At 39.4% G+C, this 14575-nt stretch overlaps 1 protein-coding gene and 1 non-coding gene across 4 annotated transcripts in view; both read right to left on the bottom strand.

Annotated features, from left to right (window-relative positions):
- Positions 1-14575, bottom strand: part of Stet (stem cell tumor) — a 578556-nt gene that overhangs the window by 60392 nt on the left and 503589 nt on the right. The gene's annotated exons all lie outside the window — the stretch shown is intronic.
- On the bottom strand, positions 10570-10643 carry Trnai-aau (transfer RNA isoleucine (anticodon AAU)). Its single transcript has one exon. It is a non-coding gene; the product is annotated as a tRNA-Ile (tRNA).

Here is a 14575-nt window from a genome sequence, read left to right as displayed (position 1 = left end):
AGGTAGCTCGAAAAGCTATCGTGGGGGAGCGCGAGCGCGCGCGCACGATGTAATATTGTTAGGTATGCAAATTAAACCATTCAAAGGCCCTGATGAACTTCCGTGAGTTCTGGCCGAGCTTGGAAAAAAAGGGGGAGCCGTCGACGGAGTTGGAGAAATGGGCTGCGGAAGGGGGAAAGGCGAAATTCTCGGTCGATTTTCTACGGCCACCGCTCGAGACGTATTGCTCCGTTCAGGATTCGAAATTCCCGCGCCGGACGCCTTCCGATAACATGGCGGCGTGGTTCGCTACCTGCATTTTATGACTATTAACTATGTCGAGCCACACGAGACACTTTTTCATTTTTTCTTTACAGAAACGACGGGATTTGAAAAATAATTCGGAGTGCATCGGTTTCTCGATGCATACCGATTAACACTTTCAATTTACCCAGTTGATTAATCTCTCATCACTATCGTAAAACGTGCTAAACAATTGCGAATTAGCAGAACGTACCGGTGAGACAATACTAATTCAATCGCATAACTTCTCTGTTTATAATCATTTTTTAATGGGACTTTCACAAGCATGTTCCTTAAGCGTTCCCGTTCAAAATGATACCGAACACGATGCAATTCGGATTGTATTTACGTGTGTAATACGCGATATAGTCCAACCTCTAGCATCCGAACTCTGAAATATCCTCTTTTCTACCAATTGCGGAAAATTTATTGAATTCCAACAAATTGACGGACAAAAAGACCATGAATTTTCTACCTTCGGCTCATTAGTCCGTATAGGTGTGTACAAGTTGCGTGGACCACCCTGTATACATATGTATATACATTTTTTAAATAAGAGTACATACCTTTTATTATCAATAAAAATCATTTTATTCAAATTTTAATAAAAGCAGATTTTCTATTAATTGGGCATTTAACACATCAATATTTTTGTCACACTTACAGCCAAAATGGCGCCTCTAAATTAGACAAATGTCCGGGTTGCCCGCCCCTAGAGCGGGACCTGAGTCTACTCGTTACATTCGCCAGACTGTGAACATCCGACAAGCAGAAAAATTTCGTTATTTTCGCCCCGACTTCTGCGTCCGCAGGAAATATTGGGCATCGCGGATTGCGTGCACGTTGCACGGGGTGCAACGGTGTTTCGCATGCACCGCTAATGTCCTGTGAACGGCCGCCGATGGTTTATCTTGACCGTAACAATAATTTCCGGGCAACGTGGCGTGGGCGACTCGGAGCTTAGGCTCGGCGGCGTGGTTTATTGTAAACCGACGAATATGCAGGATTTATTCTTTCATCGGCCGCGCGAGCCTACGGTGGATCAAAATTGCCAGCGGACAGCTTAAACACCGATCCCGTTTCCAGAAATATTTTTTTCCCCGCGCGGCTCCGGTAATCCACCTGTCGTGATCCGCCGCGATCAATTCCGATCTTTGTTTCGTCGTGTAATCAATTGTAATCAAATCTGATTCTGGTTCAACCGTGTACGCGCGGCGTGTTTCCCTTCTCTCTCTCTCTCTCTCTCTTTTTTCTCGCGGCGATTTAGAATTCAATTTATTTCGCAGATTTTTCGCTTTCGGTAACCGAACAGCAATATTTGCTGAAGGCGATAAAAATTTGGTTGTAAAAAAGGAAATTAACAGCTGGCTTGTTCGAAGCTCGCGTTCCAAATCGGCGCAACAGGTGCGATTGTCATTAAACAGTATAATTATTTATAATCGAATGATGTGGCAGAAGTTGTTCCAAAAATTCGAGTAAATGTAATTTCGAATGAGAGCTGGCGCGCGAAACATGACTACAAAGCTAAGAAATATCGTAAATACATATATGTTTTTAGGAATTGCTTAAAATTACAGTCCGCATTTTCCATTGCAATTCGTTTGACGCTTCTGGCGCACGGTCGTATTTATTTGTAATCAGCAAAAACATCCACGAATGGGATTCAAACGGGAACCTGTTTTCATTAAAAATATGAAGAGCCTCGTTTAAAGAGGATGCTAAAAACACTGGTACGATATTGATGAAAATTTCAATCTCCCGGCAATAAACATGGAATATTAAGCAGAATGCGTAAAACCTCGATTCCACATTGAAGGTCTCTTTATTTTATCGTAATAAGCATGCTTGAAGCGATCGAGCAAAACCGGGGGATGAAAATAAACATTTGCTGTAGCAACAAAATTTCTTTCATATTTTACGGATCAGAGTAGACATTGTTTTTTTTTTCAAATTGTTCCATGGGCCTAAAGTGGATTAAACGTGTATCGATTTCGGTTCCCTTTTCCTTATTAAATCAGTCGCGGCAAATGGGGCTGTTTGTTTAGCGGCACAATCGGCTAATGAATATTCTTATTCGCTGGTCGACGCCGATGTACAATTCGATCGCTTCCGATTACCGTAAAGTCCTGACTACTCGGCTAAACGCATTCAATATGCGGCTATTAGGTCTGACCATTGAACGCACTCGACTACTGCGAGAGCCGATTCACCGTGTCTGGCCGCAGCATCGGCACTAACTACTGTATCAATGGGAACGCCCGCCCGGCAACTATTTCTCTGATTGTATCGATTGTTATTTTAATAATGCCGGGTTAACGAGCTCGTTGCTCGGGCTAAACCTACCTCTTGTCCGGCGATAGTCTGCCCGAGGTTGAATGATCTTGCAAGTCCCAATTACGGTCACTTTATTCCGCCAAGATTCCTCAAAACAATGCTGTGAGCATTGTTGGCCAACAACTGATTTATCAATTTTCCATCACTTTCCTATCAATTTGTTACAGTCCTCCAAGATTTTCGTTCGTTTCTGCATTTTGTACCGCCTACTTTGCTTAGCTCCTCCCATTTTCACTCCTTAGCTCCGCCTATCTACATAACTCCTCCTACCAGGTCCAAAAAATTCTCTCTCTTCCATTTTCGTCTCATATCTTCCCTCATTAATTTTCTTAAGTAAGCAAGTTCTTCCATTTTCCTTAACGAATTGTTTTGTTCCAATTTTTCCTATCACTTTAGTGTACCTAGTCTCCTCCCACGGATCCGCCCCATTGGCCCAACCCAACTATCTCCCACAATTCCCTATCCCTGCCCCCATCAATTCCCCAACACTCTTCCAGTCTGATTCATCAATTCCCTCGCACTAATTTCACCATACCTATATCTCTTCCCTCACTCCACCCCTTCCTCCCTCACGCTCCACCCACAGACAATAATCCCGCCCACTCCAATCGCTCCTCTTCCCATCGCAAACCGTGTCAACGTACAATCTACCCTACTACAAGTTATCAAAGCCCACGCAGCCACTCACCAGGAGACTCTCAAAGCTAATCTAACCCACACCAGGAAATAAACATACAGTCGTCATATTTTCCTCGTGATGATGAGCGAGAGACCGCACAAACGGCTCGCGCGCCGCTTCTGTTAGCCCCGGCTCTCAGACCGCAAAATTCAGCCGCGCGGTGTTTGTAGGATTTGTCCGACTCGAGATTAGAGAAATGGCGGAAAGGGAAAGCGGGACGAGGCGGGGCCGGGGCGCGGAGAGGCGGACGATGGGTGGTGGGCGGGGGGGTAGTGGCCACTCTCGCGCGCACGGTCCGCAACTGAAAACGGTTTAACGCGATCCCGTGCAAATTTGTATGCGGGCAAGTTTATATGGTACCCGAGTCGCGCGTTACTTCCGTCCACCCCCACGTACCAACCGCCTCCCCCCGCCCCACTCACACCGCCTACTTTGGCCACCGACGCTCCTTTCTCTCCTCTTCGCTCGTCGATTTCCTCTCCGCCCCCTTTCGTCGGGTCAATATTGCTCTCAGGTGGACGTGCAAACAGCATCGTGCGTGGGACGCGTTTCGGCACGTACTGGGTGTACCACTTAACTGTCACCACAGTTTCCCAGACGACGCCCGACGAGAACACGTTCCGAACAAAGGTTAACCAGTCTCCAATTGGCTACGAATTGAAGCCAAGACATTTGTTGTTCATGGTAGAGTTCATCTTTTTTTTAATTCAAAATAAAAATTCATTTTATTGCCTGATAGTCCTTTCAAGTTAAGAACAACATAACAATAGTCCCAGACTTTTTATATCTTCCACACTGTTTTATATTTCACCCAGTAAATTTCTTAATAAATGCACGAAGATTCGCAGTTTAATTATTACGAACAAATTAAATTAGTCTTGACTTTTCTGATGATCTACCGTCATTGTGCAAACTGTATTGAATAAACAATGATTATCTCTCGACTGTTTTATTAAATGGCACTATTAGCATCACTTAAGTGGCACCTATTATTCCCTGTACAGGTATAATTAATGCGCTGCTATATTAATTAGTGGCAGGAAAATGGGCCGAAATGTGCCGGGTACGTTTCGGTGAACACTTAACCGGTACACCCAGTATAAACGGCAGACGCGTACTCGTGTTTGTTAGCAGCATAGATACACGTATGTCACGCGGCCCGAATGGTTCATATACTGTTTCGCCGAGGATTATTAGATTTTTCGAAGCTCCACGGTCTTTCCGATCGGGATTCCCCGACAGCCAGCACATTTTTGACGCGGTAAGGTCCGCCGGTCGGTTTACAATTTTCCAACGCCGTTCTCGAAAATGTTTCATCGTGTTTCGAGAGAGGAATCAACGGATTAATGAACCGTTCCGAACATGGATTGTTGTTTCTATGAAGATTTTTCTACAGTTTTGCCTAGATTTAATCTGCTTTCACAGGATTCGAACGATTCACTCTGTCGAATATGTGTGTTGAAAATCAGTCCCAAATGTTTTCACAATTATCGAATTTTTCGACAGTCAGTTATCAAGTAAATGTATTCGATAACATACTCCTGACTCGTTTCCGATTGAAACGATACCAAACGTGACACAATTTGGTTTCAACCTCTATTATCCGAACTAGTCAATCGATCACATAATTCGGATAACAAAAGTTGATTAACTGAACCTTCGATACTAATTTAACGATAAGATGAGTTCGGATGGTAGAGGTTCTATTAAATCGTGGATTAAACGGGCAAATAAGCTTCGAATTATATCGTGCTTATACTTGTTTTAATCGTGAAAGTGTCGCGAATATATTGGCGAAAAGTTCGTGCAGAAATAATGAAAACCGAAAAAGTTATAATAAAATTTGTGCGGTCTCTCTCGACAGAGTCCGAGACCAAGGGTGCTCAAATATGTTTCAAAAACCAAACGCCAAAGTGGCAAATAAAATGCCAGCAACAAATCACAGATTCCCTCGGCAGATTGGACACCGTCTGTCCACTTTCAATTAGTATGTCACGGAGGGAGGATCGCATTAGGCAATCGGCAGAGGATCGGCGCGTTACAACGAAACAACGTCAGCAAAACCAAAAGCGATTTCCGCGGCGGTCGTTGCGCGGATCCCGTCACGTGCCGGGAAATATAAAACAAGGAAGGTACAGCCGCGAAGGGTAAAAAAGGGGTAGGAATACTGTCGATATAAAAACGAATTACGATCAGCCTTATTTCTGCAGGCGTCCTTCCCCGAGAAAAAGATAAAGGCGCGCTCGAATAAAGAGTAGTCTAGAGGCCAAGATATCTGCATGGTAGAGAGAGAGAGGAAAGAGGAGTTTTCCCGGCCTCAGGTGCATCGTACGTCGCATTGAATAGCTTCTGTAGGCCTCCTTGTTCCCGGTGTTGCGACCAATATCCACCGACCTGGCCGTTTTCCCTTCTCGATTGAGTCAGGCCGGGACGCGTTATCGTAAAATTAGTATCGCCACGAGGCTCCTCGAGAAAATTTCAATTCCCCTCTCCCTGCAACCCACCCCCGGGAAGGTCACACGACTATGTCTGTGGGGTGTCCTCCATTGCTGTTGTTAGGCGGCACGCCTAGAAATAGCAGACTTTAACCTACTTGCCCGTAGCAGCCTCTGCTTAGCGATTTATACGACGCACAGAGTGGGGGTATATAGAAAAAGTGGAAAAAATTCAATTTCTAAATATTTGCGTATGGCATAAAATTTTTGCTGTTCGTTGTAGTTAAAGGTCTGAAGAATAAGGCTGCAATATTATTTTTTCTATTTGTACACCCGTGAAGTAGTAAACTTCATCGAAAGTCGAGAGATTTTAAGGCGCGCTGGGCGTTTCTAAACAGTCTCTAAGACCGCGTCTGTTCATTGGCGATTTTCAAGTGTTCGAAGGAAAATTCTGTAAATTCTTGTATTACAAACGTTGTTCAGGTAGGTATACAGAGCACTTTCCCATAGATTTTATTTTATGTTATCATCTAAATTAGTATAGTTATTAATATTTGAATATTACCAATCATTCTGTGAGCTTTTTAAAAATTACAAAACTTTATTGACAATTTTGTTATAGTATAAAGCGATATCGAGTGCTCTTTTTGGTGTCATTACATTCGGTAAAGATTTGTGATTATTTTATAGCTAATTTAGTATTATATAATACTAAATTATTTACTAAATACTAAATAATTTAGTATTTATTATTAAAACAAATTTTATAGCTAATTTAGTATTAAGCGTTTAGCAGCGTTTCGCGTACGCCTGCATGTCCGGCTACGCTTGGCCTCAAATGAAGAAGAAATAACACTGTCCAACAAATTTCAACTTTTTAAAAGTATTTCGATTCCCACTATGCGATTCTTATAGAGTTTTCCGCGCTGATTAGGAATCTGGTTTTAATTTTTTTCCTATACGTCCAGTTTTTGAGAAAATGGAGTTTAAAAAAAAGACATATTTTTCAACTTTAAACAAATATTGTGATGTTATTATAAAAGATATTGAATTGTTCTTTACAGCAAAAGATTCTGTAGACTTTCCCGAATACAGTGATATCCAATATTAATACATTATGATTGTTTAAACATGTTTTATAATAACATCGCAATATTTGTTTAAAGTTGAAAAATAAAAATAAAGCTCAAAAACTGGACGTATAGGAAAAAAATTAAAACCAGATTCGGAATCAGCGAGGAAAACTCTACAAGGATCGCATAGTGGGAATCGAAATACTTTTTGGCTGTTGGACAGTGTAATTATCCGAGGTAGAAATTTCTGATGTGTTTTCGGATGAAAATTAATGGTAATAATTTTAAAATGTTCTTATAATATATATACCGGGTGAGTCATTCAAAGTGAAACAGACGTATATCTTCGAAATTAAGCATTTTGGTTAAAAAATGTTTCTGACAAAAGTTGTATGGTTTCGAGGGGGCCATAAAATGGCGTCATTGATTTGACCTTGGATAGTCGTTTGAAAATCACGCGAAGGTCATCTTTCAATTTCTTAAATAGAAAACCCTCTTTTTTTATTGCATATTCTTGTAACTTGTTTTCAGAGCTTTCCGAAACGCTATAATAAAATATTTTTTTCTTAAATACTTTTCAAGTTATAATAGTGCAAATATTCCACTATCGGCTCGCTTTTTCAGGGGTTTTCGATCATCTGAGAAAAAAATGTTTCGAACAAAAGAGGAACAGTATTCAGTCGTCTACAAATTTCAAAATATAAAAGTTTAAAAAAAAATTTTTTTTTCAAAAAATTGAGGTAAATTTGATTTTTCAAACACTAAAATGTATTTTGAATTTCATAATGCTGTAGCTGATCTTAAGGCGAATCCACAACGATATACAATATTATAACCTTGAGCCTATAAATAACGCTACAATAGTTTTTTCCACTTTTTCAGGCCAAATACCCTACTGTGCGACGTTTGTCTGCGAAATACACGACGGGGGAAGTCGAGAGGAACTTGAACACACAGTGTAATCATTAGCCACAGTCTCCCGATTAAAATGATACCAAACACGATGCCATTCGGACCGTATTTACTCGTTTAATCCACGATAAACTGGAACCTCTGCCATCCGAACCTGGGCAGGAGGAAAACAGAATGGTAATTTGTTTAGTGATGAATTATGGGTTCACTGACTTGTATAGATCGTCATAGATTGAAAATCGTGGTTATACTTAACATTCAACCGATCGGTGATTATTGCATAATTTCGAAAAATCTATGGTACATGGCTAAACGGTTTTTAATGGAACCTTCGATAGCAACAGTAATTTTCATTGTGAACTAACAAGTCACCCTCAGTAACGTCATCTAATAGTTTCATTTAAGATTGCGATGTAACAGAAAATTTCTATGCTATCTTTCGGTGCGATTATTGTGAATGCTTGAAGATGAAAGTGTTAATTGTGAATTGAACAAACTGCGTCGTGTTTGGTCTCGTTTTAATCGGGAAGATGTGGCGAATAATACGCGAATGTTTGTAACGAGATTTAGTTGACCTAAAAATTATACAGTAAAAAAAGTATTGTATAATTCTTGATGGTTGGAGAAATAATAAAAACAATGGTGGTGTTTTCCAGAGATGTTCTCGTACAAGGAACAATGGTATAAAGGCGGAAAACACGGATGTAAAAGTTTTCCCGGCGCGGCGGCGGTCGAGAGAAAATTTCTTGGCCGGCCGTTACACCCGCAGAAACGCGTTACGGGAGCAGTTATGTCGTGTACAGTGTTGCGAATTACCGCAGCCGGCAATGTAATCCATTAACGCTATTGGCCATTGAGAGGACCGGCCCCCGCGAATTATCAAATTACGTCGCACTCGATGCAATAACGTTATTGCTCTCTCCGCAGATGTATAATATTTCGCGCGCCATTATCATCGCACTGGCTCGGATAGATCGGAATCGCGATCGAACCGGTACGATTGTTTCGCGATAATGGGGAGTAATCCGCGAGAAATCGCTTAGGGGAGCTGGTCGCGTGAACTCCGAATCGCGAAATGTCATACTGAGCGCGATTATCTGCGGAAATCAATATTTCTACGATTTCCTGCTCGAGTGGAATTTTGAAAAAATACATAGAATATTGATTTCTTAACTTCGCTATCATTGGAGTCACACCAGGTCGCATATGAATCGGAACGACTATGGCAATTGTCCAATATAAAAGTTAGATTAATATTTAACTGATCCCCTTATACAGTTTGCATCATCCTCGTTAGAAGTCACGTCGAACTACCTATATTAACGATTTATGCGTGTCCGACGGCCATTAATCCGCGAATCGCAGTAAAATAAAATATATAAGAAAAGCTTTTTGAAAACCCCGCGTATATTAAAATGCACTGGAAAGGAGAAAATTATTTTTTTCCTGGTTCTCAATAACATACCGAAGCCAGTTAAATGACTAATAATATTTTTTCCCAAAATGTTAAGCAATTAGTTCAAACTTTCTTCTGGCATAAAATTAGTGTCGGAATAGATAGAAAAATGTAATATAAATTTAAATAAAGTCATGACGTTTGTGACTATAAAAATAAATAAAGCGTGGAGCGCTAAACTATACTGACGTAATGTTCGTGGGCGCTCCACGATTTTATTTGTAGACACAAATGTCATGATTTTATTTAAATTTATATTAAATTTTTCTATCTATTCCGACACTAATTTTATAACAGAAGAAACCTTGAACTAATTTCTTAGCATTTTGGGGAAAAATAATTTAACCGGATTCCGTATTTTATGGAGAACCAGGGAAAAAATTGTTTTCTCCTTTTTAGTGCATTCTAAAAAGTTTTTTTTATATATTTTATTTTGTACTTTTATTGTCATCGGAAGCAAGTGTGTATACAAAATTTTAGCTAGACTGGACTATGGGAAGGGGTTTAAAATTCGATTACAAGATTTGACGCGTGGTAGTAAATAATGTAGTTTACTTTGATAATATTTATGCTCGCGATATTTACATAACGAGACCTGGAACAGAAGAAATAAATCGATTTGATCGATGTGTTCGGATAATAACATTTCCGAAATAACAAATAACAATTCTGAAGATAGACTTTCCATCAGGACATTGAATTGCAAGTTTCAACCTCAAAACGAAAAAAGAAATGGAACAAAAGTTAAAAATTGACAAGTGAAGAATTACAAAAAAATAGATCAAACTGTATATCGTTAAAAAAGTTTGACCAGTGATTTTTTGGAAGTTACAGGCTGTAATATGTTTCATACTTGACCCTTTGACCTTCAAATCTTCCAAAAAAAAAAAAAATGAAATTGATACCAGAATTATAAAACTAGTAATAAAACGTAATTTTTGCAAATTCGTGTCCGACGCAGCGAATTTATATAAACGATCGCGCGCGTAACGATGAATCCATAATCAGGAAAATATTAAACTCTTTATTAAATTGCATTTCAATTAGTTGGACTCGTCAGCGGCGTCGATACAGTCGCTCTCCTCGATATGGTCCCTGTTTCGGAGCTGATAACGCGATTATAAAGAGGCCGGCCATGATTTTGCATTCGCGGTATTGATACGGTTCAATGAGACTAAAACGAAATCTGATTCAGCGGATTTTTTCATTATCGATAGTCTGATTACTCACCGCCAAAAATAGGAGATTTACTTCAATGTTTATAGAAATCAATCAGTTGACATACCGTGTATAAAACATGTTTCAATTTATCGCTGTTGCTGTTATTTATTGCTGTTTTATTACTGTTGCATGTTTACTGCAAAATAACTGTTTCTGGAGTTTCGAAAAAAGTAATGCTGGCCCGTGAGGGGATCGAACCCGCGACCTTCGCGTTATTAGCACGACGCTCTAACCAACTGAGCTAACGGGCCGATGTTCACCGTTGATATCTTTGCACATTTCTCGTTGAAAAGTGCATATGCAGTTTAGCAAAAATAATACTGGCCAATGAGGGGATCGAACCCGCGACCTTCGCGTTATTAGCACGACGCTCTAATTTTTTTTGAAGATTTTTATTAAAAAATTCAATGTATACAGATGTTATTACATTGATCAGGATAGAGAATAAGCTACGCGAGTTTATTGCCTGGTCCCTTAGTGACCCTCACAACCATATCTTTACATTAACTTAACCTATCAGTCTTAGCTAATCTTTATCTATAACTTATATACTAATTAACATTTGTATTTGTTTTTTTTTTTATGTGTATTAATTATTGTTACAGGTACAGACGATTTAAATATACAATTTTTCTTTTAAACAAAACTGAAAGGGATGAATTTAAAATTCAGAATGTTAATGTACATAAAGTTAATAACATATGAGCCTTTATCTTCCCGCAAAAATTATTTAGAATTTAATCTCGCCATTAACATTATTCCAGCTGAATGCAAACGTGAAGAAACAAAGCGAAGTCGAGTAAACGAAATGGCAGAACAACACAGCGCATTGAATTAATGAAATATAAAACTTGAATAAAAACATGAAGGAATGAATAATAGGTCTGAGAGAATAAAATGGCGAAATAATATTGCAAGCTAATTGAATTCGAAAGAAGAGTAACTTCGTCCTTAACAGATCGCGGGGGTTGGAGGGGGTGTAATCGATGGGTCGGAAGCGAAAAAGACTGTAAGACTGGAATCAGTGTATAATGATTGATTGCGGGACACGTTCTCGGTATAATAGCGTTTACAGAGTAGAACGGTTAATATGGCGCATATCTGCAGCAATGGCGGCCGGCTCATCAGTCTTGGCCCTTATCGAGCAACAGGGGAAAAAGGAAATGAGAGAAAAAGACAAAGAGATAGACAGAAAGGGGATTCGTAAAATCCGGTAATTAAAGAAAGCTGAGAGGGAACACGGACAACGGGGCTGTCCGCTTTCCGAGCGAGAAATCTATATTAGAAAACGCCGGGGATCCATCTATCTTTTACGGGGAAAATTAAAGAAAAACATCGCCAAACAACAGAACTTTCGGAGCGGAAGAACGGAAGTCAAACGGACTATCGCGGCGAGCATTTTGGTATCTGCATAAAAGCAATTAGACCGAAGAAAAGTAGTTCCCTGATAAAGACGATATAACTTATAAATAAATGTAAGAAACACGCCGGAGCCTTTGGTTTTTTAATTTGGGTGGGTTAAAAATTTGAGTAATTTCTAGTATTTTTTGGTTACGTTAATTATCGTCGAAACTCTATTTACTAGTTATAAGGGAAATGGTTATTCGGTAACGAATCTCGTGGATAAATTCACTACAATTCCTCCTTTGATTTAATTAGATTTTGCAAAATGGGAATGACATCGTTTGCGGCTTATTGTTATTACGTTGATTATTATTATCATCCGAATGTTAATTACAGTCGGATAATGCGAGCCACAAAAGCAATCGGGACCGAAAAGAGAAATTAATTGAAATATACCTTTGCATTGATCGGCGTAATATTTCGATAGCAACTGAACACTTACCTGAAACAGACAGAACGAAATAATTATTGTAAAATATAGTCAGGAAGAAATGGTATGATCATTAGAAACAGTATAAACAACTTGCAGAAAATATAGAAGATTTATTAACAATAACGGACAATTTGTAATTCGTTAAAACCATCGAAGAAGAAATAAAAATCACAGTTTGTTTCTCAACCTAAATCTCAGCATTACTGATGTAATAAATCTCAACTAAACAGCTTCCCCCATCTGAGTTTTATTTCATCATGTCCATGAAAACATCAGAGAAAGAAAAAGGAAACTTTCTGCGAACTTTCCTCTCTTTCGCAAGAAAATCGCAAATTTCCATAAACCCTCGGCAGTTCGTTCATAATAAAGCGATGCATCAAAGTAGCAAAAGCCACGATTCAGGCGAATCGGCCATAACCGCGTTTGAAATTCGCGCCGCGGCGCGCCGGGGCTCACACGACTCCCCGCACGGCTTCCTCGAAAATGCAATCCCCGATTGATTGATGAAGTGGAGGCGAAACTTCCAGCGAACTATCAGGGAAGAGGGTCGGTGGGAAACAATGAGGGAAAAAGCCGAGTAGAAAAATTCGTCGGGGGAGAAGCCGAAAGAAATTGAGCGAGCCCGGCGGAGAACTTTCACCCTGACCTTTCTTCGGCAACAAACTTTCTTCTCCGGGGGAAATGGCCGGGCCACATACGATCGAAATTCGGTGGAACCATCGCGAAAACAAAGACCAGGCCCGGGCAAATCGCATGGAAAAGAAACTACGGGAAAGATGGCGGCCGACTCATTCCTTCCGGTTTCTCAGAAAAACTGCGAAGATTTAATCAAAGGGACACGCGAGCAAGAATAAATCGAGCTTTCTTGAACTGGTTTGTAAGGTTGCTCCCACTGGAACGTGATGGAAACACGATATGGAGAAGAAAATGAGAAAAGAAGTATGCTCGCAGAACTAGCGTGCAGAATTTGAATTGGAATAACTCTATTACTTCAGATATAATGGTGAGAAGAATTTTTATGAAATTTCCAGATTATTGGTAGTTTCAAAATTGACACCCTGTATATTTGGTTCGATATTCTCGTAGAGCGTGAAAAGACGAATCCAACGAGTATAATGACCATACCGCTTCGATCACTCAATCTCGAGATATTCGTGACTGAAAGAATTAAATATTTTTTTTTTTAAATTTTCAATCATAAATATCTCGATATTGAAACATTGAAGCAGTATGGTCATTATACTCGTTGGATTCGTCTTTTCGCGCTCTACAAGAATACAGAAAGAAAGTCATCACTTACCATTAAAAAAAAGACTGATGACCTTAACCGAACGAACAATTGCAAAGAATTTCTACTGAAAACTGGCTCGCATAACTAAAAATAGAGACAGTGACACGATTTTTCGAAGGAAATAAATTATTCTCGTTAGCAAGGGCACTCGAGAGTCCCGGCCAGGTCGTATAATGGTTATACTATTTTTATCAAGTTTCATTCAAAGTTACGCAGGGGGTTGCATCCAGCAGGCCAAGCTCGTTGCGCCGTTTCAGTTTTCGCTTTTATGCAATTAGAAAAACTTTTGCCCGCGCGTTTTATGCATTACGAGAAACTTTATTTGCGCGAAGGAAGAGACAGCAACGCTTGTGCCACTCGGAAACTCTTTGCGATTCACGGACTATCGTGCTCGTAGTTTTCTTTTTCTATTTTTCTTTCTTTTTGTGTGTTTTTTTTTTTTTATTCAGTTCTCTTTCTTTAATCTTGTTCTTTTTACTCGCTAGTAACTTCGCGCAACGGTGTGCTTTTTCGAAGAAGATCCGCTACGGCTTACTAAACGCTGTACCTGCCGGGAAAGTTCCGTAATTTGTGCAAATCGTTTAATGGAAAGTTGTCCAAACTAAAATATACACGATCAAATTGTTTATGCACATGAATGTTTAAGCATATGAATGTATTTGCAAAAGTACTTCCGAGAAGTTGTACTTGATCAGCGTGGAATAAATATGAACATGGAAATGGTCGAAATAATTATTTAACCTAACAATTGATCCTAACAAGAATAGTTCTAATAAAATCGAACATGTTTGAACAAAAAAAAACACACACAATTAAATTATTCATACATATGCATATGCATGAAAGTATTTGGAAAAAGTTTTACTTAATTAATGTAGATTATTTACGAAAGTGGAAAATATGTTTAACAGTGTACTGATTAGAAATGTTCGAAATAATTGTTTCTGCATTTTGCACGAAACGATGATCGTTTAAATAATTGTTTTCACATTCTCGACGATATAATAGTCGTTTAAATAATTCTTTTAACATTCTCGACAATATAATAGTCATTT

This window comes from Lasioglossum baleicum, chromosome 20 (genome assembly GCF_051020765.1).
Source record: "Lasioglossum baleicum chromosome 20, iyLasBale1, whole genome shotgun sequence".
In the NCBI taxonomy this organism is placed as follows: Eukaryota; Metazoa; Arthropoda; class Insecta; order Hymenoptera; family Halictidae; genus Lasioglossum; species Lasioglossum baleicum.
This window is presented reverse-complemented; position numbering and strand designations above follow the sequence as displayed.